The sequence below is a fragment of the Garra rufa genome, chromosome 1, assembly GCF_049309525.1.
Source record: "Garra rufa chromosome 1, GarRuf1.0, whole genome shotgun sequence".
Classification (NCBI taxonomy): Eukaryota; Metazoa; Chordata; class Actinopteri; order Cypriniformes; family Cyprinidae; genus Garra; species Garra rufa.
The window spans coordinates 72222090-72248087 of record NC_133361.1 but is presented as its reverse complement, the minus strand read 5'-3'; the positions used below and the strand labels follow the sequence as shown (position 1 = coordinate 72248087).

The following is a 25998-nucleotide window of genomic DNA, read 5'->3' as shown; positions in this document are numbered from 1 at the left end:
ATGATCAATGGTTTAGAGAGTTGTTCAGAGTGAGGAGGTCTGTCACCTGGTGTGTGTGTGTGTGTTGTGCGTGAAAACAAAGTCACTCGCGGTCTTGAAAGATCGCCCCCTGGGGGGCGTTTCAGTTCAAATTTCTCACAGACCTCGCTTTTTGTTTGGACTAAGCGTTGCGTAGCTGTAGCTGTTTGCGTGTTTGTTTGGCTGTCCTTTTTGTATCCTTTTCCTATTTTTTTTGACCTTACAGCGCCACCAAGTGGCCAGTCGCAGCGCCCCTTTACACCTGACCACAGACCGAGCCCCTGCACAGGTGTGCCGATTTGGGTGAACCGATCTCATTCCTTGCGGGAGTTATAGCCATTTTAGCAAACTCGGCCACACGACCTTCCAACGTTTTGGGGTCCCCTCGCCAGGGTGAATGGAAATTTCCGGGTTTTTTGGATCATTATTGACAGTCAGACTCCAGGGAATCTTTCTGCACTGCTCCGGGTCGGACTGGGCCAAATGCCTAGCGCTGGTTTGCAAAAGTAGGTTTTCGACGAAATCCAAAATAGCCGAAAATTTCGTCAGTGCGACGAGCGAATCCGAGGCCTGCTTCTCGTCCGGCTCGAGCCAAGGATTCCGATGACACGAGGCACGTGGCTCTGCGACAAACCGTTTGGGAGTTACGAGCGATGCCGTACTCTCCATCGCTGCAGCGCCACCGCCCGGCCGATCGGGGCGAGGCTCGGTGACGTTGCGGGCGGGGGTGGGTACTGCCGTCCCCCGACGTTTCAGGGCTCTGCGACCGCCCGCGGCCGAGGTGGCCGCCGCTGTTTCCGGCTTCCTCCCCGCCGCCTCACAACGGCATCGCTTCTCGGCCTTTTGGCTAAGATCAAGTGTAGTATCTGTTCTTATCAGTTTAATATCTGATACGTCCCCTACCCGGGGACTGCATATTAAATTGATTTTTGGATCAGGGAGCTGGAGCCGGGGCTTGCTCCGTCCACTCCATGCATCGGCCTGGTATTGCAGTGTTTCCAGGAACGGTGCGCTTTCCCTATTTTTGTGTCTAATAGCAGAGCCGGTGACGTCGGGTTCAAAGCCGTGCTTCCCGTTTCTTGAGGTCTCCCCACCCGGCACGCCCATCTGAAGTCTTTGGAGTCTTCTGATAATGAGGTGGGGTAAAAACTCTGGGCTAATAAATAGAACACAAGAACGCTCAAACGACGTGATGTTACACACTTCTGTGCAGCGGGTGGCGCGATGCACCTAAAAGTTGTTTGCGATCCGCCATTAAGCAAGAGAAGAAGAAGACGCTTGGTCAACGCAGGGCACCCGCCCTTCCTTTGCTTGGGATGGGGGTCACCGTTGATAAGGATGGTAGACAGGGAAGCGGTTCCTCTGACAGGCGGCCTAAAGCTTCATACTTACCTGGCAGGGGAGACACCATGATCAAGAAGGTGGTTCACCCAGGGCGAGGCTCGTCCATTGCACTCCGGCCGTGCTGACCCCTGCGAATTCCCCAAATGTGGGAATCTCGACTGCATAATTTATGGTAGTGGGGGACTGCGTTCGCGCTCTCCCCTGGATTTGTTGGTTTGAAAAGGCAGATGTTTTTGTTGGGTTTTTGTCTCTTTTTTCGTTTGTTTGTTTGTTTTGCTGTGGTTTGGTCTTTATCTCTTTTTTTTCCTGGATGATCAATGGTTTAGAGAGTTGTTCAGAGTGAGGAGGTCTGTCACCTGGTGTGTGTGTGTGTGTGTTGTGCGTGAAAACAAAGTCACTCGCGGTCTTGAAAGATCGCCCCCTGGGGGGCGTTTCAGTTCAAATTTCTCACAGACCTCGCTTTTTGTTTGGACTAAGCGTTGCGTAGCTGTAGCTGTTTGCGTGTTTGTTTGGCTGTCCTTTTTGTATCCTTTTCCTATTTTTTTTGACCTTACAGCGCCACCAAGTGGCCAGTCGCAGCGCCCCTTTACACCTGACCACAGACCGAGCCCCTGCACAGGTGTGCCGATTTGGGTGAACCGATCTCATTCCTTGCGGGAGTTATAGCCATTTTAGCAAACTCGGCCACACGACCTTCCAACGTTTTGGGGTCCCCTCGCCAGGGTGAATGGAAATTTCCGGGTTTTTTGGATCATTATTGACAGTCAGACTCCAGGGAATCTTTCTGCACTGCTCCGGGTCGGACTGGGCCAAATGCCTAGCGCTGGTTTGCAAAAGTAGGTTTTCGACGAAATCCAAAATAGCCGAAAATTTCGTCAGTGCGACGAGCGAATCCGAGGCCTGCTTCTCGTCCGGCTCGAGCCAAGGATTCCGATGACACGAGGCACGTGGCTCTGCGACAAACCGTTTGGGAGTTACGAGCGATGCCGTACTCTCCATCGCTGCAGCGCCACCGCCCGGCCGATCGGGGCGAGGCTCGGTGACGTTGCGGGCGGGGGTGGGTACTGCCGTCCCCCGACGTTTCAGGGCTCTGCGACCGCCCGCGGCCGAGGTGGCCGCCGCTGTTTCCGGCTTCCTCCCCGCCGCCTCACAACGGCATCGCTTCTCGGCCTTTTGGCTAAGATCAAGTGTAGTATCTGTTCTTATCAGTTTAATATCTGATACGTCCCCTACCCGGGGACTGCATATTAAATTGATTTTTGGATCAGGGAGCTGGAGCCGGGGCTTGCTCCGTCCACTCCATGCATCGGCCTGGTATTGCAGTGTTTCCAGGAACGGTGCGCTTTCCCTATTTTTGTGTCTAATAGCAGAGCCGGTGACGTCGGGTTCAAAGCCGTGCTTCCCGTTTCTTGAGGTCTCCCCACCCGGCACGCCCATCTGAAGTCTTTGGAGTCTTCTGATAATGAGGTGGGGTAAAAACTCTGGGCTAATAAATAGAACACAAGAACGCTCAAACGACGTGATGTTACACACTTCTGTGCAGCGGGTGGCGCGATGCACCTAAAAGTTGTTTGCGATCCGCCATTAAGCAAGAGAAGAAGAAGACGCTTGGTCAACGCAGGGCACCCGCCCTTCCTTTGCTTGGGATGGGGGTCACCGTTGATAAGGATGGTAGACAGGGAAGCGGTTCCTCTGACAGGCGGCCTAAAGCTTCATACTTACCTGGCAGGGGAGACACCATGATCAAGAAGGTGGTTCACCCAGGGCGAGGCTCGTCCATTGCACTCCGGCCGTGCTGACCCCTGCGAATTCCCCAAATGTGGGAATCTCGACTGCATAATTTATGGTAGTGGGGGACTGCGTTCGCGCTCTCCCCTGGATTTGTTGGTTTGAAAAGGCAGATGTTTTTGTTGGGTTTTTGTCTCTTTTTTCGTTTGTTTGTTTGTTTTGCTGTGGTTTGGTCTTTATCTCTTTTTTTTCCTGGATGATCAATGGTTTAGAGAGTTGTTCAGAGTGAGGAGGTCTGTCACCTGGTGTGTGTGTGTGTGTGTTGTGCGTGAAAACAAAGTCACTCGCGGTCTTGAAAGATCGCCCCCTGGGGGGCGTTTCAGTTCAAATTTCTCACAGACCTCGCTTTTTGTTTGGACTAAGCGTTGCGTAGCTGTAGCTGTTTGCGTGTTTGTTTGGCTGTCCTTTTTGTATCCTTTTCCTATTTTTTTTGACCTTACAGCGCCACCAAGTGGCCAGTCGCAGCGCCCCTTTACACCTGACCACAGACCGAGCCCCTGCACAGGTGTGCCGATTTGGGTGAACCGATCTCATCCCTTGCGGGAGTTATAGCCATTTTAGCAAACTCGGCCACACGACCTTCCAACGTTTTGGGGTCCCCTCGCCAGGGTGAATGGAAATTTCCGGGTTTTTTGGATCATTATTGACAGTCAGACTCCAGGGAATCTTTCTGCACTGCTCCGGGTCGGACTGGGCCAAATGCCTAGCGCTGGTTTGCAAAAGTAGGTTTTCGACGAAATCCAAAATAGCCGAAAATTTCGTCAGTGCGACGAGCGAATCCGAGGCCTGCTTCTCGTCCGGCTCGAGCCAAGGATTCCGATGACACGAGGCACGTGGCTCTGCGACAAACCGTTTGGGAGTTACGAGCGATGCCGTACTCTCCATCGCTGCAGCGCCACCGCCCGGCCGATCGGGGCGAGGCTCGGTGACGTTGCGGGCGGGGGTGGGTACTGCCGTCCCCCGACGTTTCAGGGCTCTGCGACCGCCCGCGGCCGAGGTGGCCGCCGCTGTTTCCGGCTTCCTCCCCGCCGCCTCACAACGGCATCGCTTCTCGGCCTTTTGGCTAAGATCAAGTGTAGTATCTGTTCTTATCAGTTTAATATCTGATACGTCCCCTACCCGGGGACTGCATATTAAATTGATTTTTGGATCAGGGAGCTGGAGCCGGGGCTTGCTCCGTCCACTCCATGCATCGGCCTGGTATTGCAGTGTTTCCAGGAACGGTGCGCTTTCCCTATTTTTGTGTCTAATAGCAGAGCCGGTGACGTCGGGTTCAAAGCCGTGCTTCCCGTTTCTTGAGGTCTCCCCACCCGGCACGCCCATCTGAAGTCTTTGGAGTCTTCTGATAATGAGGTGGGGTAAAAACTCTGGGCTAATAAATAGAACACAAGAACGCTCAAACGACGTGATGTTACACACTTCTGTGCAGCGGGTGGCGCGATGCACCTAAAAGTTGTTTGCGATCCGCCATTAAGCAAGAGAAGAAGAAGACGCTTGGTCAACGCAGGGCACCCGCCCTTCCTTTGCTTGGGATGGGGGTCACCGTTGATAAGGATGGTAGACAGGGAAGCGGTTCCTCTGACAGGCGGCCTAAAGCTTCATACTTACCTGGCAGGGGAGACACCATGATCAAGAAGGTGGTTCACCCAGGGCGAGGCTCGTCCATTGCACTCCGGCCGTGCTGACCCCTGCGAATTCCCCAAATGTGGGAATCTCGACTGCATAATTTATGGTAGTGGGGGACTGCGTTCGCGCTCTCCCCTGGATTTGTTGGTTTGAAAAGGCAGATGTTTTTGTTGGGTTTTTGTCTCTTTTTTCGTTTGTTTGTTTGTTTTGCTGTGGTTTGGTCTTTATCTCTTTTTTTTCCTGGATGATTAATGGTTTAGAGAGTTGTTCAGAGTGAGGAGGTCTGTCACCTGGTGTGTGTGTGTGTTGTGCGTGAAAACAAAGTCACTCGCAGTCTTGAAAGATCGCCCCCTGGGGGGCGTTTCAGTTCAAATTTCTCACAGACCTCGCTTTTTGTTTGGACTAAGCGTTGCGTAGCTGTAGCTGTTTGCGTGTTTGTTTGGCTGTCCTTTTTGTATCCTTTTCCTATTTTTTTTGACCTTACAGCGCCACCAAGTGGCCAGTCGCAGCGCCCCTTTACACCTGACCACAGACCGAGCCCCTGCACAGGTGTGCCGATTTGGGTGAACCGATCTCATCCCTTGCGGGAGTTATAGCCATTTTAGCAAACTCGGCCACACGACCTTCCAACGTTTTGGGGTCCCCTCGCCAGGGTGAATGGAAATTTCCGGGTTTTTTGGATCATTATTGACAGTCAGACTCCAGGGAATCTTTCTGCACTGCTCCGGGTCGGACTGGGCCAAATGCCTAGCGCTGGTTTGCAAAAGTAGGTTTTCGACGAAATCCAAAATAGCCGAAAATTTCGTCAGTGCGACGAGCGAATCCGAGGCCTGCTTCTCGTCCGGCTCGAGCCAAGGATTCCGATGACACGAGGCACGTGGCTCTGCGACAAACCGTTTGGGAGTTACGAGCGATGCCGTACTCTCCATCGCTGCAGCGCCACCGCCCGGCCGATCGGGGCGAGGCTCGGTGACGTTGCGGGCGGGGGTGGGTACCGCCGTCCCCCGACGTTTCAGGGCTCTGCGACCGCCCGCGGCCGAGGTGGCCGCCGCTGTTTCCGGCTTCCTCCCCGCCGCCTCACAACGGCATCGCTTCTCGGCCTTTTGGCTAAGATCTAGTGTCTGGTCAAACGGCAGTGACAGCGATCGCCTCTTGCGGGACCTTACGGGCCTGTGTGTGGCTTGTCGCACAGCGCCCCTATCCTTCAGGAGGTAAAGGACAAGCAGCTTTTTACCTGGCGACGACCCGTTCTCTCGGGGAATCTTCTTGTTTTAAGGTAAGGTCTTTTTACTTATTTATTGTTGTATTTATTGTGTTTTTAGAGCTGTGGGTGCCTCCAACATGTCGGCTGCTCGTGCCGGCGTGAGGAGGCACCACAGCGTGCGTTTTAACTTTAAGAAAAAAGAGGATGGTGCTCTCCTGTCTATGTCCAGGTTGGACTTTTCTAGGAAGTACATCCAACAGCTACTAGAATTCAAGGCGGTTGATATTAATTGTTTGATGACTCTGCCCCAGAATCGTGGATTTGATGTAAGTTTTGCATCTGCTTCTTTGCTGAACACTTTCTGGTCTCGGTTTGAAATGTGTAAAGCCAATTTCTCCATGTTCACAGTGGAAAAACTGACTGACAATTCACTGAAAGTGGTGATTGTTAGGATGTTTAATGAAACTGTGAGTGGGGAGGACATAGCAGTGTGGTTGGCAAGATATTGCTCTGTTCGAGGACAACCAGTCAAGGTTTTAGATGAGGATGGCATCTGGAGCTGTGCGTGGAGAGTGCCCATCAAACAATGGGCAGCTCCCAACAGCTACCATGGCCTGAGTCACATACCTTCTATGATTGTGTTGGGTGAGAACAGAGGCTACATTCACTATCAAGGGATGCCCAAGCTTTGTCGCAAGTGTGGCAAACTTGGACATCTTGCTGAGGCATGTCAGGAAGTAGTGTGCAGGAAGTGCAGAGAAATTGGGCACACTTTTGAAGAGTGTCAAAATGGCAGAAAGTGCAACCTCTGTGGTGAATTAACCCATCTCTACAGAGATTGCCCAAAAAGTTTTGCCAACAAATTGAAAAGCAACAAAATGGCCGCCCCACCGGAACAGCAAACCAACGAGGAGGCGGGTCCTGAGGTTTTGGCGGGAGATTCAAATCTCCCGCCAACCTCAGGGATTGGACAGGAAGGAGGAAGTGGGGCGGCCACAGGGGCAGAGTCAAACGAACAGAGGGAGGAAGCCACTCCTCAACAAGAGGAAAATGGAGGAAAAATGGAGGAGGAACAGGACGAAACGGCTTCCTCCCTAAAAACCGTCTCGGAGGTTAGTGGGGAGGATAGTGGGAGTGAGACTGAATGTTCACTCCCAAATGCTCAAGTGCAAAAGAGACCCGCGGGATCTCCTTTGTTTGAAACAGAGGAGAAAAAAGCTAGGGCAGCACATCATCCTGATAGTTCTGACTCAGAAGGTCAGGAGCGCATGTGGCCCCTAGAGTCCCCAAATGAGGTGTCCTTTTTGCACTTCAGGCTAAGAACATCGTCACCAAAGGAGTTACAAGAGGGTCTCTCTGTAACACCTGAAGTGTCGAGCATTTTCCCGCCTGATCCCAGTTCATCTGGGAAAAGGAAAGGGAAAGTGAAACAAGTCACAACATGATTTTAATTGTATTTCTGTAGTCTTTTTTTGTGTTGTTTCTTTTAAATGTCTTATACCTCTGTTTTAACCATACTGCTCATGGCTCTCACCATCTCTACAATAAATGTGAGAAGCGTGAAGAGCAACACACGAGCACAGAGTGTTTTATCCTATTTAAAAGTTTTAAAGTCAGATGTGTTTTTATTACAAGAATGTGCTTTGCCTTTTTTATTGAGCTACAGGAAATGGGAGGAGCTTTGGACCCCCGGTTCATCTATCTGGAGTGGGTCCAATTTTAATAAAAACGACGGTGTTGCCATTTTAATTAACAACCCCAATATTTTGGTGAAGGGCAGCACTGTGGTGAGGGATGGGCGGGCAATTTTAGCAAATCTGACTTTTTTAGGCAAGGATTTTAACATTTTAAATGTGTATGGTTTTACTGAAAAAAATGAAAGGTATAAGCTTTTAGAGGACCTGCAGCCCCACATGCTAGGTAGGGCTCCCCTAGTGGTAGCAGGGGATTTTAATTGTGTTTTATCAAAAAAGGACAGGAAGAGGGTAGGGGAGGATTTTAAAGTTGATAAATCATCAGTTTTATTACAAAGTTTCCTCCGAGATTTTAGGTTAGTGGACTGTTTTAAAGCAATGCATCAGAGAGAGGAGGGCTTCACCTGGTTCAGTGGTGATGGCACCAGAGCCTCTCGCATCGACTATATTTTTACACGAGACTGCCCGCCAACTGATGCTACATTGACCCCCCTCTTCTTTTCCGATCACATAATGCTGTCGTGCACTCTTTCACTCCCCACTGGTGTGACTATAGGTGGAGGGCTGTGGAAGCTGAACTGCTCCCTTTTAGAAGATGAGGATGTAGTCAGAGAGTATAGGGAGCAGTTCAGCCAATGGCAGACCCTCCAAGACTTTTATGATTCACGAGCACAGTGGTGGGAAATGGTGAAGGAACGGACGAGACAGTATTTTAAGAAAATAGGTAGGGAAAAAAAGAAAAGGCGAACGCGGCGCATGATGGGGCTGCAAAAACGACTACAGAGGTATTTTAATCTTTTAAACAATGGTTTTGATTTTAATGAAGATATTAAAAAAGTCAAGGAAGAGATGTCAGTTTTATCCGAAGTAGAAAGTAAAAGTGTTATTTTAAGGAGCAGGGAAAAGGAGATAGAAGAAGGCGAAAAGTGTACCAGGTACTTTTTTAAAAAGATCATTTCACGGGGTGGGGCAATTACTGTTTTAAAAAGTCAAGGGAGGGAGTTTTGCACTAATCAGGACATTTTAAAGGAAACTGAATCTTTTTATCAAAATTTATATAATGAAAAAGAGGTACATGCCAATACAGTAGAAGAGGTCTTAAATTTTTTAGAAAGGAAAGTTGACAGTCAATGCACTATTTTATCCCAAGATTTTACCATTTTAGAAATGCAGATAGCTCTTAAAAGTTTTAAACGAGGAAAGTCCCCTGGAGTGGATGGACTTCCTCTAGAGTTTTATCTGACATTTTGGGATATTTTAGCACAGGACTTACTGACCGTTTTTAAAGAATTTGAGACTCTCGACAGACTTCCCGACAGCTTTAGAATAGGGATAGTTTCACTTTTGCATAAAAAAGGGGACAAGACTGACTTACGGAACTGGCGACCAATTACGCTTTTAAACTTTGATTGCAAACTTTTTAGCAAAATTTTATCAATGCGTATGTCGACCGTTTTAAAGGACGTTATCCACCCGGATCAAGCATGTGCTGTGCCCGGGAGGAAGATCACGGACAGCCTGATACTGATCAGAGACGCCATCTGTTACGCGAGAGACAGAAATATTCGGCTAGTAGTCCTAAATTTAGATTTTGAAAAAGCATTCGACCGAATCTCGCACCAGTTCCTTTTTAAGGTACTGGAAAAAATGGGGTTTCCAGGGAGGTTTATAGCCTGGGTGGGACTGCTATACAACCAATTGGTCAGCAGAATTATAGTTAATGGGCATTTATCCAAAAATGTGAATATCCACAGCGGTGTCCGGCAGGGGTGCCCATTATCTCCTCTCCTGTATGTGGTTTGTATTGAGCCACTGGCACAGATCTTGAGAAGGGACAAATGGATTAAAGGACTGGACCTACCTGGGACAGGTGGACTGACGGCGACCTGTGTTTTATACATGGACGACATAACTCTTTTATCCACGGACGTTTTATCTGTACGAAGAGCAATGGACTTGACTGACTGGTACGGTCGGGCCTCGGGCGCTAAGCTCAACAGGAACAAGTCCGAGGCCCAGCTCTTCGGGCCGTGGGGAGAAGTGGACACAGGTGGACTTGATTTGACTTTTAAAAACAATGATTTTAAAATTTTAGGAGTGAAATTCGACAGAGAGGGTGGAGGACGGGGAAACTGGACGGACATTTTAGGGAAAGTTAGGCAAAGACTAGGGTTTTGGGGACTACGACAGTTGACTTTTGAGGGTAAGGTTTTAATTTTTAAATCTGTGATTTTACCTCTCATTTTACTTGTCTCTTCTGTTTTTAGCCCACCACAAAAATTCCTGGTGAAGTTGGAGAGGGCGGTATTTTACTTCCTGTGGGGGTCCAAGTGGGAGCGCCTAAAGAGAGACGTAATTAAGAAGAAGACAGAAAACGGAGGGAAAGGCCTCCCAGACCCCCACCTGTTTTTAGGCAGTCGTTTTACCGCACTTCATATTCAATATGCAGTGACCCCATCCAGTGGAAACAAGACAGCGGCCATGACCCGATTCTGGATGGGGTCCTATCTAAGAACTTTAAAGATTTTACCTGTTGATTTAAAAACCCCAGTGTCTTTTAATTTGCCTAAGGAGTACTGTTTTATCAAGAAATTTTTAAAGAAGTTTGTTTTAGAGAATCAAGATGTCACCATTTTAACTAACCACAAGCATCTTGTCTCTCTTGTGCAGGACCGGGAACCGGTGAGTCCAGTTCCAGGCCTCACATTACGTGAGGCCAAAGAAGTTTGGAGGAACGCCTCTCACCCCGCTCTCCAGAACAGGCACAAAGACTTGTCGTGGATGGTGGCTCATGAGATCCTCCCGGTCAGGGCGGTTATGCACTCCAGAGGCATGGCCAATAATCCGACATGCCCACGGTCCGGATGCAACTCCCCGGAGACCGTGCGGCATCTGCTCTGGGAGTGCGGCGCTGCGCGGGCCCTGTGGGCCAAGACCGGCCCCCTGTATTTCCCGTGCCTACCAGCAGGTGGGGCCCAGATAGGGTACCAGCTCGCCATCCTTGGGGTGGGCCGGGGCTTGAAGGATTTGACAGCACAGGACTTTACCTCGCTCTGGCTCACCCTTAACGTCATCAAGGATGCCATCTGGGCCACCAGAAATCTGCTGGTGGGGAAGCGCGTTACGGTACCCCTCCATGCATGCGAGCTAAAGGTAACATCAATGCTGCAGGGGTACCGGACGACGATATTCGGACGAGGGGGCCGGGGTCGCACACAAAGGGTCCCGGCCGCCACCGTCCCTGGCTGCCCGTAGATGCACCCTCACCACTCTGGCTACGGGAACAGCGGGCCAGCGGGCCGGAGGAGAGGGGATCTCCGCTGAGCCCAGGCAATAACATCGCACTGGCCTGTTCTGGGGAGTGGGGTGATGACATGCTTGATAAGGACTCACCCCCGGTTTTGCACAAGAGATGACTTTTAAAGTCTTTTAATTGGTGTTTTTATTGTGTTTTGTTGTATAAGATGCTTGTGGTCATTTTAAATCTGTATTTTATGTTTTAACACTCACACATTTTAACACACACAACAACATGGACTTTTAAAACAAGCTAACACAATGGTTTTAAAAGATTATTTTGTTTTGGTTTTTATCAATGATTGTATTTCCTTTTAAACCATGTGTATTTATTCTATTTATTCATGCTTGTTTTTAAAAAATGTGTATTAAAAGAAAAAAATGTATGTGTGAAATAATTGTTTGAAAATGGTGACAATAAAACATTTTCGAAAGAAAAAATCTGTTCTTATCAGTTTAATATCTGATACGTCCCCTACCCGGGGACTGCATATTAAATTGATTTTTGGATCAGGGAGCTGGAGCCGGGGCTTGCTCCGTCCACTCCATGCATCGGCCTGGTATTGCAGTGTTTCCAGGAACGGTGCGCTTTCCCTATTTTTGTGTCTAATAGCAGAGCCGGTGACGTCGGGTTCAAAGCCGTGCTTCCCGTTTCTTGAGGTCTCCCCACCCGGCACGCCCATCTGAGGTCTTTGGAGTCTTCTGATAATGAGGTGGGGTAAAAACTCTGGGCTAATAAATAGAACACAAGAACGCTCAAACGACGTGATGTTACATACTTCTGTGCAGCGGGTGGCGCCATGCACCTAAAAGTTGTTTGCGATCCGCCATTAAGCAAGAGAAGAAGAAGACGCTTGGTCAACGCAGGGCACCCGCCCTTCCTTTGCTTGGGATGGGGGTCACCGTTGATAAGGATGGTAGACAGGGAAGCGGTTCCTCTGACAGGCGGCCTAAAGCTTCATACTTACCTGGCAGGGGAGACACCATGATCAAGAAGGTGGTTCACCCAGGGCGAGGCTCGTCCATTGCACTCCGGCCGTGCTGACCCCTGCGAATTCCCCAAATGTGGGAATCTCGACTGCATAATTTATGGTAGTGGGGGACTGCGTTCGCGCTCTCCCCTGGATTTGTTGGTTTGAAAAGGCAGATGTTTTTGTTGGGTTTTCGTCTCTTTTTTCGTTTGTTTGTTTGTTTGTTTGTTTTGCTGTGGTTTGGTCTTTATCTCTTTTTTTTCCTGGATGATCAATGGTTTAGAGAGTTGTTCAGAGTGAGGAGGTCTGTCACCTGGTGTGTGTGTGTGTGTTGTGCGTGAAAACAAAGTCACTCGCGGTCTTGAAAGATCGCCCCCTGGGGAGCGTTTCAGTTCAAATTTCTCACAGACCTCGCTTTTTGTTTGGACTAAGCGTTGCGTAGCTGTAGCTGTTTGCGTGTTTGTTTGGCTGTCCTTTTTGTATCCTTTTCCTATTTTTTTTGACCTTACAGCGCCACCAAGTGGCCAGTCGCAGCGCCCCTTTACACCTGACCACAGACCGAGCCCCTGCACAGGTGTGCCGATTTGGGTGAACCGATCTCATCCCTTGCGGGAGTTATAGCCATTTTAGCAAACTCGGCCACACGACCTTCCAACGTTTTGGGGTCCCCTCGCCAGGGTGAATGGAAATTTCCGGGTTTTTTGGATCATTATTGACAGTCAGAATCCAGGGAATCTTTCTGCACTGCTCCGGGTCGGACTGGGCCAAATGCCTAGCGCTGGTTTGCAAAAGTAGGTTTTCGACGAAATCCAAAATAGCCGAAAATTTCGTAAGTGCGACGAGCGAATCCGAGGCCTGCTTCTCGTCCGGCTCGAGCCAAGGATTCCGATGACACGAGGCACGTGGCTCTGCGACAAACCGTTTGGGAGTTACGAGCGATGCCGTACTCTCCATCGCTGCAGCGCCACCGCCCGGCCGATCGGGGCGAGGCTCGGTGACGTTGCGGGCGGGGGTGGGTACTGCCGTCCCCCGACGTTTCAGGGCTCTGCGACCGCCCGCGGCCGAGGTGGCCGCCGCTGTTTCCGGCTTCCTCCCCGCCGCCTCACAACGGCATCGCTTCTCGGCCTTTTGGCTAAGATCAAGTGTAGTATCTGTTCTTATCAGTTTAATATCTGATACGTCCCCTACCCGGGGACTGCATATTAAATTGATTTTTGGATCAGGGAGCTGGAGCCGGGGCTTGCTCCATCCACTCCATGCATCGGCCTGGTATTGCAGTGTTTCCAGGAACGGTGCGCTTTCCCTATTTTTGTGTCTAACAGCAGAGCCGGTGACGTCGGGTTCAAAGCCGTGCTTCCCGTTTCTTGAGGTCTCCCCACCCGGCACGCCCATCTGAGGTCTTGGAGTCTTCTGATAATGAGGTGGGGTAAAAACTCTGGGCTAATAAATAGAATACAAGAACGCTCAAACGGCGTGATGTTACACGCTTCTGTGCAGCGGGTGGCGCCATGCACCTAAAAGTTGTTTGCGATCCGCCATTAAGCAAGAGAAGAAGAAGAAGACGCTTGGTCAACGCAGGGCACCCGCCCTTCCTTTGCTTGGGATGGGGGTCACCGTTGATAAGGATGGTAGACAGGGAAGCGGTTCCTCTGACAGGCGGCCTAAAGCTTCATACTTACCTGGCAGGGGAGACACCATGATCAAGAAGGTGGTTCACCCAGGGCGAGGCTCGTCCATTGCACTCCGGCTGTGCTGACCCCTGCGAATTCCCCAAATGTGGGAATCTCGACTGCATAATTTATGGTAGTGGGGGACTGCGTTCGCGCTCTCCCCTGGATTTGTTGGTTTGAAAAGGCAGATGTTTTTGTTGGGTTTTTGTCTCTTTTTTCGTTTGTTTGTTTGTTTTGTTGTGGTTTGGTCTTTATCTCTTTTTTTTCCTGGATGATCAATGGTTTAGAGAGTTGTTCAGAGTGAGGAGGTCTGTCACCTGGTGTGTGTGTGTGTGTGTGTGTGTGTGTGTGTGTTGTGCGTGAAAACAAAGTCACTCGCGGTCTTGAAAGATCGCCCCCTGGGGAGCGTTTCAGTTCAAATTTCTCACAGACCTCGCTTTTTGTTTGGACTAAGCGTTGCGTAGCTGTAGCTGTTTGCGTGTTTGTTTGGCTGTCCTTTTTGTATCCTTTTCCTATTTTTTTTGACCTTACAGCGCCACCAAGTGGCCAGTCGCAGCGCCCCTTTACACCTGACCACAGACCGAGCCCCTGCACAGGTGTGCCGATTTGGGTGAACCGATCTCATCCCTTGCGGGAGTTATAGCCATTTTAGCAAACTCGGCCACACGACCTTCCAACGTCCCCTCGCCAGGGGTCCCCTCGCCAGGGTGAATGGAAATTTCCGGGTTTTTTGGATCATTATTGACAGTCAGAATCCAGGGAATCTTTCTGCACTGCTCCGGGTCGGACTGGGCCAAATGCCTAGCGCTGGTTTGCAAAAGTAGGTTTTCGACGAAATCCAAAATAGCCGAAAATTTCGTAAGTGCGACGAGCGAATCCGAGGCCTGCTTCTCGTCCGGCTCGAGCCAAGGATTCCGATGACACGAGGCACGTGGCTCTGCGACAAACCGTTTGGGAGTTACGAGCGATGCCGTACTCTCCATCGCTGCAGCGCCACCGCCCGGCCGATCGGGGCGAGGCTCGGTGACGTTGCGGGCGGGGGTGGGTACTGCCGTCCCCCGACGTTTCAGGGCTCTGCGACCGCCCGCGGCCGAGGTGGCCGCCGCTGTTTCCGGCTTCCTCCCCGCCGCCTCACAACGGCATCGCTTCTCGGCCTTTTGGCTAAGATCTAGTGTCTGGTCAAACGGCAGTGACAGCGATCGCCTCTTGCGGGACCTTACGGGCCTGTGTGTGGCTTGTCGCACAGCGCCCCTATCCTTCAGGAGGTAAAGGACAAGCAGCTTTTTACCTGGCGACGACCCGTTCTCTCGGGGAATCTTCTTGTTTTAAGGTAAGGTCTTTTTACTTATTTATTGTTGTATTTATTGTGTTTTTAGAGCTGTGGGTGCCTCCAACATGTCGGCTGCTCGTGCCGGCGTGAGGAGGCACCACAGCGTGCGTTTTAACTTTAAGAAAAAAGAGGATGGTACTCTCCTGTCTATGTCCAGGTTGGACTTTTCTAGGAAGTACATCCAACAGCTACTAGAATTCAAGGCGGTTGATATTAATTGTTTGATGACTCTGCCCCAGAATCGTGGATTTGATGTAAGTTTTGCATCTGCTTCCTTGCTGAACACTTTCTGGTCTCGGTTTGAAATGTGTAAAGCCAATTTCTCCATGTTCACAGTGGAAAAACTGACTGACAATTCACTGAAAGTGGTGATTGTTAGGATGTTTAATGAAACTGTGAGTGGGGAGGACATAGCAGTGTGGTTGGCAAGATATTGCTCTGTTCGAGGACAACCAGTCAAGGTTTTAGATGAGGATGGCATCTGGAGCTGTGCGTGGAGAGTGCCCATCAAACAATGGGCAGATCCCAACAGCTACCATGGCCTGAGTCACATACCTTCTATGATTGTGTTGGGTGAGAACAGAGGCTACATTCACTATCAAGGGATGCCCAAGCTTTGTCGCAAGTGTGGCAAACTTGGACATCTTGCTGAGGCATGTCAGGAAGTAGTGTGCAGGAAGTGCAGAGAAATTGGGCACACTTTTGAAGAGTGTCAAAATGGCAGAAAGTGCAACCTCTGTGGTGAATTAACCCATCTCTACAGAGATTGCCCAAAAAGTTTTGCCAACAAATTGAAAAGCAACAAAATGGCCGCCCCACCGGAACAGCAAACCAACGAGGAGGCGGGTCCTGAGGTTTTGGCGGGAGATTCAAATCTCCCGCCAACCTCAGGGATTGGACAGGAAGGAGGAAGTGGGGCGGCCACAGGGGCAGAGTCAAACGAACAGAGGGAGGAAGCCACTCCTCAACAAGAGGAAAATGGAGGAAAAATGGAGGAGGAAGAGGACGAAACGGCTTCCTCCCTAAAAACCGTCTCGGAGGTTAGTGGGGAGGATAGTGGGAGTGAGACTGAATGTTCACTCCCAAATGCTCAAGTGCAAAAGAGACCCGCGGGATCTCCTTTGTTTGAAACAGAGGAGAAAAAAGCTAGGGCAGCACATCATCCTGATAGTTCTGACTCAGAAGGTCAGGAGCGCATGTGGCCCCTAGAGTCCCCAAATGAGGTGTCCTTTTTGCACTTCAGGCTAAGAACATCGTCACCAAAGGAGTTACAAGAGGGTCTCTCTGTAACACCTGAAGTGTCGAGCATTTTCCCGCCTGATCCCAGTTCATCTGGGAAAAGGAAAGGGAAAGTGAAACAAGTCATAACATGATTTTAATTGTATTTCTGTAGTCTTTTTTTGTGTTGTTTCTTTTAAATGTCTTATACCTCTGTTTTAACCATACTGCTCATGGCTCTCACCATCTCTACAATAAATGTGAGAAGCGTGAAGAGCAACACACGAGCACAGAGTGTTTTATCCTATTTAAAAGTTTTAAAGTCAGATGTGTTTTTATTACAAGAATGTGCTTTGCCTTTTTTATTGAGCTACAGGAAATGGGAGGAGCTTTGGACCCCCGGTTCATCTATCTGGAGTGGGTCCAATTTTAATAAAAACGACGGTGTTGCCATTTTAATTAACAACCCCAATATTTTGGTGAAGGGCAGCACTGTGGTGAGGGATGGGCGGGCAATTTTAGCAAATCTGACTTTTTTAGGCAAGGATTTTAACATTTTAAATGTGTATGGTTTTACTGAAAAAAATGAAAGGTATAAGCTTTTAGAGGACCTGCAGCCCCACATGCTAGGTAGGGCTCCCCTAGTGGTAGCAGGGGATTTTAATTGTGTTTTATCAAAAAAGGACAGGAAGAGGGTAGGGGAGGATTTTAAAGTTGATAAATCATCAGTTTTATTACAAAGTTTCCTCCGAGATTTTAGGTTAGTGGACTGTTTTAAAGCAATGCATCAGAGAGAGGAGGGCTTCACCTGGTTCAGTGGTGATGGCACCAGAGCCTCTCGCATCGACTATATTTTTACACGAGACTGCCCGCCAACTGATGCTACATTGACCCCCCTCTTCTTTTCCGATCACATAATGCTGTCGTGCACTCTTTCACTCCCCACTGGTGTGACTATAGGTGGAGGGCTGTGGAAGCTGAACTGCTCCCTTTTAGAAGATGAGGATGTAGTCAGAGAGTATAGGGAGCAGTTCAGCCAATGGCAGACCCTCCAAGACTTTTATGATTCACGAGCACAGTGGTGGGAAATGGTGAAGGAACGGACGAGACAGTATTTTAAGAAAATAGGTAGGGAAAAAAAGAAAAGGCGAACGCGGCGCATGATGGGGCTGCAAAAACGACTACAGAGGTATTTTAATCTTTTAAACAATGGTTTTGATTTTAATGAAGATATTAAAAAAGTCAAGGAAGAGATGTCAGTTTTATCCGAAGTAGAAAGTAAAAGTGTTATTTTAAGGAGCAGGGAAAAGGAGATAGAAGAAGGCGAAAAGTGTACCAGGTACTTTTTTAAAAAGATCATTTCACGGGGTGGGGCAATTACCGTTTTAAAAAGTCAAGGGAGGGAGTTTTGCACTAATCAGGACATTTTAAAGGAAACTGAATCTTTTTATCAAAATTTATATAATGAAAAAGAGGTACATGCCAATACAGTAGAAGAGGTCTTAAATTTTTTAGAAAGGAAAGTTGACAGTCAATGCACTATTTTATCCCAATATTTTACCATTTTAGAAATGCAGATAGCTCTTAAAAGTTTTAAACGAGGAAAGTCCCCTGGAGTGGATGGACTTCCTCTAGAGTTTTATCTGACATTTTGGGATATTTTAGCACAGGACTTACTGACCGTTTTTAAAGAATTTGAGACTCTGGATAGACTTCCTGACAGCTTTAGAATAGGGATAGTTTCACTTTTACATAAAAAAGGGGACAAGACTGACTTACGGAACTGGCGACCAATTACGCTTTTAAACTTTGACCTCAAACTTTTTAGCAAAATTTTATCTATGCGTATGTCGACTGTTTTAAAGGACGTTATCCACCCGGATCAAGCATGTGCTGTGCCCGGGAGGAAGATCACGGACAGCCTGATACTGATCAGAGACGCCATCTGTTACGCGAGAGACAGGAATATTCGGCTAGTAGTCCTAAATTTAGATTTTGAAAAGGCATTCGACCGCATCTCGCACCAGTTCCTTTTTAAGGTACTGGAAAAAATGGGGTTTCCAGGGAGGTTTATAGCCTGGGTGGGACTGCTATACAGCCATCTGGTCAGCAGAAATGTAGTTAATGGGCATTTATCCAAAAATGTGAATATCCACAGCGGCGTCCGACAGGGGTGCCCATTATCTCCTCTCCTGTATGTGGTTTGTATTGAGCCACTGGCACAGATCTTGAGAAGGGACAAATGGATTAAAGGACTGGACCTACCTGGGACAGGAGGACTGACGGCGACCTGTGTTTTATACATGGACGACGTAACTCTTTTATCCACGGACGTTTTATCTATACGAAGAGCAATGGACTTGACTGACTGGTACGGTCGGGCCTCGGGCGCTAAGCTTAACAGGAACAAGTCCGAGGCCCAGCTCTTCGGGCCGTGGGGAGAAGTGGACACAGGTGGACTTGATTTGGCTTTTAAAAACAATGATTTTAAAATTTTAGGAGTGAAATTCGACAGAGAGGGTGGAGGACGGGGAAACTGGATGGACATTTTAGGGAAAGTTAGGCAAAGACTAGGGTTTTGGGGACTACGACAGTTGACTTTTGAGGGTAAGGTTTTAATTTTTAAATCTGTGATTTTACCTCTCATTTTACTTGTCTCTTCTGTTTTTAGCCCACCACGAAAATTCCTGGTGAAGTTGGAGAGGGCGGTATTTTACTTCCTGTGGGGGTCCAAGTGGGAGCGCCTAAAGAGAGACGTAATTAAGAAGAAGACAGAAAACGGAGGGAAAGGCCTCCCAGACCCCCACCTGTTTTTAGGCAGTCGTTTTACCGCACTTCATATTCAATATGCAGTGACCCCATCCAGTGGAAATAAGACAGCGGCCATGACCCGATTCTGGATGGGGTCCTATTTAAGAACATTGAAGATTTTACCTGTAGATTTAAAAACCCCAGTGTCTTTTAATTTGCCTAAAGAGTACTGTTTTATCAAGAAATTTTTAAAGAAGTTTGTTTTAGAGAATCAAGATGTCACCATTTTAACTAACCACAAGCATCTTGTCTCTCTTGTGCAGGACCGGGAACCGGTGAGTCCAGTTCCAGGCCTCACATTACGTGAGGCCAAAGAAGTTTGGAGGAACGCCTCTCACCCCGCTCTCCAGAACAGGCACAAAGACTTGTCGTGGATGGTGGCTCATGAGATCCTCCCGGTCAGGGCGGTTATGCACTCCAGAGGCATGGCCAATAATCCGACATGCCCACGGTCCGGATGCAACTTCCCGGAGACCGTGCGGCATCTGCTCTGGGAGTGCGGCGCTGCGCGGGACCTGTGGGCCAAGACCGGCCCCCTGTATTTCCCGTGCCTACCAGCAGGTGGGGCCCAGATAGGGTACCAGCTCGCCATCCTTGGGGTGGGCCGGGGCTTGAAGGATTTGACAGCACAGGACTTTACCTCGCTCTGGCTCACCCTTAACGTCATCAAGGATGCCATCTGGGCCACCAGAAATCTGCTGGTGGGGAAGCGCGTTACGGTGCCCCTCCATGCATGCGAGCTAAAGGTAACATCAATGCTGCAGGGGTACCGGGCGACGATATTCGGACGAGGGGGCCGGGGTCGCACGGAAGGGGTCCCGGCCGCCACCGACCCTGGCCGCCCGTAGATGCACCCTCACCACTCTGGCTACGGGAACAGCGGGCCAGCGGGCCGGAGGAGAGGGGATCTCCGCTGAGCCCAGGCAATAACATCGCACTGGCCTGTTCTGGGGAGTGGGGTGATGACAATGCTTGATAAGGACTCACCCCCGGTTTTACACAAGAGATGACTTTTAAGGACTTTTAATTGGTGGTTTTATTGTGTTTTTATTGTATAAGATGCTTGTGGTCATTTTAAATCTGTATTTTATTTTTTAACACACACCTTTTAACACACACAACGATATGGACTTTTAAAACAAGCAAACACAATGGTTTTAAAAGCATATTCTGTTTTTATCAAAAGTGTATTTTCCTTTTAAACCATGTGTATTTATTCTATTTATTCATGCTTGTTTTTAAAAATGTGTATTAAAAGAAAAATGTATGTGTGAAATAATTGTTTGAAAATGGTGACAATAAAACATTTTCGAAAGAAAAAATCTGTTCTTATCAGTTTAATATCTGATACGTCCCCTACCCGGGGACTGCATATTAAATTGATTTTTGGATCAGGGAGCTGGAGCCGGGGCTTGCTCCGTCCACTCCATGCATCGGCCTGGTATTGCAGTGTTTCCAGGAACGGTGCGCTTTCCCTATTTTTGTGTCTAACAGCAGAGCCGGTGACGTCGGGTTCAAAGCCGTGCTTCCCGTTTCTTGAGGTCTCCCCACCCGGCACGCCCATCTGAGGTCTTGGAGTCTTCTGATAATGAGGTGGGGTAAAAACTCTGGGCTAATAAATAGAATACAAGAACGCTCAAACGGCGTGATGTTACACGCTTCTGTGCAGCGGGTGGCGCCATGCACCTAAAAGTTGTTTGCGATCCGCCATTAAGCAAGAGAAGAAGAAGAAGACGCTTGGTCAACGCAGGGCACCCGCCCTTCCTTTCCTTGGGATGGGGGTCACCGTTGATAAGGATGGTAGACAGGGAAGCGGTTCCTCTGACAGGCGGCCTAAAGCTTCATACTTACCTGGCAGGGGAGACACCATGATCAAGAAGGTGGTTCACCCAGGGCGAGGCTCGTCCATTGCACTCCGGCCGTGCTGACCCCTGCGAATTCCCCAAATGTGGGAATCTCGACTGCATAATTTATGGTAGTGGGGGACTGCGTTCGCGCTCTCCCCTGGATTTGTTGGTTTGAAAAGGCAGATGTTTTTGTTGGGTTTTTGTCTCTTTTTTCGTTTGTTTGTTTGTTTTGTTGTGGTTTGGTCTTTATCTCTTTTTTTTCCTGGATGATCAATGGTTTAGAGAGTTGTTCAGAGTGAGGAGGTCTGTCACCTGGTGTGTGTGTGTGTGTGTGTGTGTGTGTGTGTGTTGTGCGTGAAAACAAAGTCACTCGCGGTCTTGAAAGATCGCCCCCTGGGGGGCGTTTCAGTTCAAATTTCTCACAGACCTCGCTTTTTGTTTGGACTAAGCGTTGCTTAGCTGTAGCTGTTTGCGTGTTTGTTTGGCTGTCCTTTTTGTATCCTTTTCCTATTTTTTTTGACCTTACAGCGCCACCAAGTGGCCAGTCGCAGCGCCCCTTTACACCTGACCACAGACCGAGCCCCTGCACAGGTGTGCCGATTTGGGTGAACCGATCTCATCCCTTGCGGGAGTTATAGCCATTTTAGCAAACTCGGCCACACGACCTTCCAACGTTTTGGGGTCCCCTCGCCAGGGTGAATGGAAATTTCCGGGGTTTTTGGATCATTATTGACAGTCAGAATCCAGGGAATCTTTCTGCACTGCTCCGGGTCGGACTGGGCCAAATGCCTAGCGCTGGTTTGCAAAAGTAGGTTTTCGACGAAATCCAAAATAGCCGAAAATTTCGTAAGTGCGACGAGCGAATCCGAGGCCTGCTTCTCGTCCGGCTCGAGCCAAGGATTCCGATGACACGAGGCACGTGGCTCTGCGACAAACCGTTTGGGAGTTACGAGCGATGCCGTACTCTCCATCGCTGCAGCGCCACCGCCCGGCCGATCGGGGCGAGGCTCGGTGACGTTGCGGGCGGGGGTGGGTACTGCCGTCCCCCGACGTTTCAGGGCTCTGCGACCGCCCGCGGCCGAGGTGGCCGCCGCTGTTTCCGGCTTCCTCCCCGCCGCCTCACAACGGCATCGCTTCTCGGCCTTTTGGCTAAGATCAAGTGTAGTATCTGTTCTTATCAGTTTAATATCTGATACGTCCCCTACCCGGGGACTGCATATTAAATTGATTTTTGGATCAGGGAGCTGGAGCCGGGGCTTGCTCCGTCCACTCCATGCATCGGCCTGGTATTGCAGTGTTTCCAGGAACGGTGCGCTTTCCCTATTTTTGTGTCTAACAGCAGAGCCGGTGACGTCGGGTTCAAAGCCCTGCTTCCCGTTTCTTGAGGTCTCCCCACCCGGCACGCCCATCTGAGGTCTTGGAGTCTTCTGATAATGAGGTGGGGTAAAAACTCTGGGCTAATAAATAGAATACAAGAACGCTCAAACGGCGTGATGTTACACGCTTCTGTGCAGCGGGTGGCGCCATGCACCTAAAAGTTGTTTGCGATCCGCCATTAAGCAAGAGAAGAAGAAGAAGACGCTTGGTCAACGCAGGGCACCCGCCCTTCCTTTGCTTGGGATGGGGGTCACCGTTGATAAGGATGGTAGACAGGGAAGCGGTTCCTCTGACAGGCGGCCTAAAGCTTCATACTTACCTGGCAGGGGAGACACCATGATCAAGAAGGTGGTTCACAAAGGGCGAGGCTCGTCCATTGCACTCCGGCTGTGCTGACCCCTGCGAATTCCCCAAATGTGGGAATCTCGACTGCATAATTTATGGTAGTGGGGGACTGCGTTCGCGCTCTCCCCTGGATTTGTTGGTTTGAAAAGGCAGATGTTTTTGTTGGGTTTTTGTCTCTTTTTTCGTTTGTTTGTTTGTTTTGTTGTGGTTTGGTCTTTATCTCTTTTTTTTCCTGGATGATCAATGGTTTAGAGAGTTGTTCAGAGTGAGGAGGTCTGTCACCTGGTGTGTGTGTGTGTGTGTGTGTGTTGTGCGTGAAAACAAAGTCACTCGCGGTCTTGAAAGATCGCCCCCTGGGGAGCGTTTCAGTTCAAATTTCTCACAGACCTCGCTTTTTGTTTGGACTAAGCGTTGCGTAGCTGTAGCTGTTTGCGTGTTTGTTTGGCTGTCCTTTTTGTATCCTTTTCCTATTTTTTTTGACCTTACAGCGCCACCAAGTGGCCAGTCGCAGCGCCCCTTTACACCTGACCACAGACCGAGCCCCTGCACAGGTGTGCCGATTTGGGTGAACCGATCTCATCCCTTGCGGGAGTTATAGCCATTTTAGCAAACTCGGCCACACGACCTTCCAACGTTTTGGGGTCCCCTCGCCAGGGTGAATGGAAATTTCCGGGTTTTTTGGATCATTATTGACAGTCAGAATCCAGGGAATCTTTCTGCACTGCTCCGGGTCGGACTGGGCCAAATGCCTAGCGCTGGTTTGCAAAAGTAGGTTTTCGACGAAATCCAAAATAGCCGAAAATTTCGTAAGTGCGACGAGCGAATCCGAGGCCTGCTTCTCGTCCGGCTCGAGCCAAGGATTCCGATGACACGAGGCACGTGGCTCTGCGACAAACCGTTTGGGAGTTACGAGCGATGCCGTACTCTCCATCGCTGCAGCGCCACCGCCCGGCCGATCGGGGCGAGGCTCGGTGACGTTGCGGGCGGGGGTGGGTACTGCCGTCCCCCGACGTTTCAGGGCTCTGCGACCGCCCGCGGCCGAGGTGGCCGCCGCTGTTTCCGGCTTCCTCCCCGCCGCCTCACAACGGCATCGCTTCTCGGCCTTTTGGCTAAGATCAAGTGTAGTATCTGTTCTTATCAGTTTAATATCTGATACGTCCCCTACCCGGGGACTGCATATTAAATTGATTTTTGGATCAGGGAGCTGGAGCCGGGGCTTGCTCCATCCACTCCATGCATCGGCCTGGTATTGCAGTGTTTCCAGGAACGGTGCGCTTTCCCTATTTTTGTGTCTAACAGCAGAGCCGGTGACGTCGGGTTCAAAGCCGTGCTTCCCGTTTCTTGAGGTCTCCCCACCCGGCACGCCCATCTGAGGTCTTGGAGTCTTCTGATAATGAGGTGGGGTAAAAACTCTGGGCTAATAAATAGAATACAAGAACGCTCAAACGGCGTGATGTTACACGCTTCTGTGCAGCGGGTGGCGCCATGCACCTAAAAGTTGTTTGCGATCCGCCATTAAGCAAGAGAAGAAGAAGAAGACGCTTGGTCAACGCAGGGCACCCGCCCTTCCTTTGCTTGGGATGGGGGTCACCGTTGATAAGGATGGTAGACAGGGAAGCGGTTCCTCTGACAGGCGGCCTAAAGCTTCATACTTACCTGGCAGGGGAGACACCATGATCAAGAAGGTGGTTCACCCAGGGCGAGGCTCGTCCATTGCACTCCGGCTGTGCTGACCCCTGCGAATTCCCCAAATGTGGGAATCTCGACTGCATAATTTATGGTAGTGGGGGACTGCGTTCGCGCTCTCCCCTGGATTTGTTGGTTTGAAAAGGCAGATGTTTTTGTTGGGTTTTTGTCTCTTTTTTCGTTTGTTTGTTTGTTTTGTTGTGGTTTGGTCTTTATCTCTTTTTTTTCCTGGATGATCAATGGTTTAGAGAGTTGTTCAGAGTGAGGAGGTCTGTCACCTGGTGTGTGTGTGTGTGTGTGTGTGTGTGTGTGTTGTGCGTGAAAACAAAGTCACTCGCGGTCTTGAAAGATCGCCCCCTGGGGAGCGTTTCAGTTCAAATTTCTCACAGACCTCGCTTTTTGTTTGGACTAAGCGTTGCGTAGCTGTAGCTGTTTGCGTGTTTGTTTGGCTGTCCTTTTTGTATCCTTTTCCTATTTTTTTTGACCTTACAGCGCCACCAAGTGGCCAGTCGCAGCGCCCCTTTACACCTGACCACAGACCGAGCCCCTGCACAGGTGTGCCGATTTGGGTGAACCGATCTCATCCCTTGCGGGAGTTATAGCCATTTTAGCAAACTCGGCCACACGACCTTCCAACGTCCCCTCGCCAGGGGTCCCCTCGCCAGGGTGAATGGAAATTTCCGGGTTTTTTGGATCATTATTGACAGTCAGAATCCAGGGAATCTTTCTGCACTGCTCCGGGTCGGACTGGGCCAAATGCCTAGCGCTGGTTTGCAAAAGTAGGTTTTCGACGAAATCCAAAATAGCCGAAAATTTCGTAAGTGCGACGAGCGAATCCGAGGCCTGCTTCTCGTCCGGCTCGAGCCAAGGATTCCGATGACACGAGGCACGTGGCTCTGCGACAAACCGTTTGGGAGTTACGAGCGATGCCGTACTCTCCATCGCTGCAGCGCCACCGCCCGGCCGATCGGGGCGAGGCTCGGTGACGTTGCGGGCGGGGGTGGGTACTGCCGTCCCCCGACGTTTCAGGGCTCTGCGACCGCCCGCGGCCGAGGTGGCCGCCGCTGTTTCCGGCTTCCTCCCCGCCGCCTCACAACGGCATCGCTTCTCGGCCTTTTGGCTAAGATCTAGTGTCTGGTCAAACGGCAGTGACAGCGATCGCCTCTTGCGGGACCTTACGGGCCTGTGTGTGGCTTGTCGCACAGCGCCCCTATCCTTCAGGAGGTAAAGGACAAGCAGCTTTTTACCTGGCGACGACCCGTTCTCTCGGGGAATCTTCTTGTTTTAAGGTAAGGTCTTTTTACTTATTTATTGTTGTATTTATTGTGTTTTTAGAGCTGTGGGTGCCTCCAACATGTCGGCTGCTCGTGCCGGCGTGAGGAGGCACCACAGCGTGCGTTTTAACTTTAAGAAAAAAGAGGATGGTACTCTCCTGTCTATGTCCAGGTTGGACTTTTCTAGGAAGTACATCCAACAGCTACTAGAATTCAAGGCGGTTGATATTAATTGTTTGATGACTCTGCCCCAGAATCGTGGATTTGATGTAAGTTTTGCATCTGCTTCCTTGCTGAACACTTTCTGGTCTCGGTTTGAAATGTGTAAAGCCAATTTCTCCATGTTCACAGTGGAAAAACTGACTGACAATTCACTGAAAGTGGTGATTGTTAGGATGTTTAATGAAACTGTGAGTGGGGAGGACATAGCAGTGTGGTTGGCAAGATATTGCTCTGTTCGAGGACAACCAGTCAAGGTTTTAGATGAGGATGGCATCT

General features: G+C 49.7%; 14 non-coding genes and 2 pseudogenes across 14 annotated transcripts; all 16 read left to right on the top strand.

Annotated features, from left to right (window-relative positions):
- Nucleotides 1-845: 845 nt before the first annotated feature.
- LOC141347147 (U2 spliceosomal RNA) lies at nucleotides 846-1036 on the top strand. The gene has a single exon (XR_012357311.1). It is a non-coding gene; the product is annotated as a U2 spliceosomal RNA (small nuclear RNA).
- A 366-nt stretch (nucleotides 1037-1402) lies between these two features.
- Nucleotides 1403-1566, top strand: LOC141346937 (U1 spliceosomal RNA). Its single transcript, XR_012357274.1, has one exon. It is a non-coding gene; the product is annotated as a U1 spliceosomal RNA (small nuclear RNA).
- A 953-nt stretch (nucleotides 1567-2519) lies between these two features.
- LOC141347140 (U2 spliceosomal RNA) lies at nucleotides 2520-2710 on the top strand. Its single transcript, XR_012357310.1, has one exon. It is a non-coding gene; the product is annotated as a U2 spliceosomal RNA (small nuclear RNA).
- A 366-nt stretch (nucleotides 2711-3076) lies between these two features.
- LOC141346930 (U1 spliceosomal RNA) lies at nucleotides 3077-3240 on the top strand. The gene has a single exon (XR_012357273.1). It is a non-coding gene; the product is annotated as a U1 spliceosomal RNA (small nuclear RNA).
- Nucleotides 3241-4193: 953 nt separating this feature from the next.
- LOC141347136 (U2 spliceosomal RNA) lies at nucleotides 4194-4384 on the top strand. Its single transcript, XR_012357309.1, has one exon. It is a non-coding gene; the product is annotated as a U2 spliceosomal RNA (small nuclear RNA).
- Nucleotides 4385-4750: 366 nt separating this feature from the next.
- On the top strand, nucleotides 4751-4914 carry LOC141346923 (U1 spliceosomal RNA). The gene has a single exon (XR_012357272.1). It is a non-coding gene; the product is annotated as a U1 spliceosomal RNA (small nuclear RNA).
- Nucleotides 4915-11393: 6479 nt separating this feature from the next.
- Nucleotides 11394-11565, top strand: LOC141347252 (U2 spliceosomal RNA; annotated as a pseudogene).
- A 366-nt stretch (nucleotides 11566-11931) lies between these two features.
- LOC141346917 (U1 spliceosomal RNA) lies at nucleotides 11932-12095 on the top strand. Its single transcript, XR_012357271.1, has one exon. It is a non-coding gene; the product is annotated as a U1 spliceosomal RNA (small nuclear RNA).
- Nucleotides 12096-13054: 959 nt separating this feature from the next.
- Nucleotides 13055-13245, top strand: LOC141347109 (U2 spliceosomal RNA). Its single transcript, XR_012357305.1, has one exon. It is a non-coding gene; the product is annotated as a U2 spliceosomal RNA (small nuclear RNA).
- Nucleotides 13246-13613: 368 nt separating this feature from the next.
- Nucleotides 13614-13777, top strand: LOC141347033 (U1 spliceosomal RNA). Its single transcript, XR_012357293.1, has one exon. It is a non-coding gene; the product is annotated as a U1 spliceosomal RNA (small nuclear RNA).
- Nucleotides 13778-20274: 6497 nt separating this feature from the next.
- LOC141347245 (U2 spliceosomal RNA) lies at nucleotides 20275-20446 on the top strand (annotated as a pseudogene).
- A 368-nt stretch (nucleotides 20447-20814) lies between these two features.
- Nucleotides 20815-20978, top strand: LOC141346913 (U1 spliceosomal RNA). Its single transcript, XR_012357270.1, has one exon. It is a non-coding gene; the product is annotated as a U1 spliceosomal RNA (small nuclear RNA).
- Nucleotides 20979-21947: 969 nt separating this feature from the next.
- LOC141347131 (U2 spliceosomal RNA) lies at nucleotides 21948-22138 on the top strand. Its single transcript, XR_012357308.1, has one exon. It is a non-coding gene; the product is annotated as a U2 spliceosomal RNA (small nuclear RNA).
- Nucleotides 22139-22506: 368 nt separating this feature from the next.
- LOC141347068 (U1 spliceosomal RNA) lies at nucleotides 22507-22670 on the top strand. The gene has a single exon (XR_012357298.1). It is a non-coding gene; the product is annotated as a U1 spliceosomal RNA (small nuclear RNA).
- A 959-nt stretch (nucleotides 22671-23629) lies between these two features.
- LOC141347103 (U2 spliceosomal RNA) lies at nucleotides 23630-23820 on the top strand. The gene has a single exon (XR_012357304.1). It is a non-coding gene; the product is annotated as a U2 spliceosomal RNA (small nuclear RNA).
- A 368-nt stretch (nucleotides 23821-24188) lies between these two features.
- On the top strand, nucleotides 24189-24352 carry LOC141347028 (U1 spliceosomal RNA). The gene has a single exon (XR_012357292.1). It is a non-coding gene; the product is annotated as a U1 spliceosomal RNA (small nuclear RNA).
- The last annotated feature ends 1646 nt before the right edge of the window (nucleotides 24353-25998 follow it).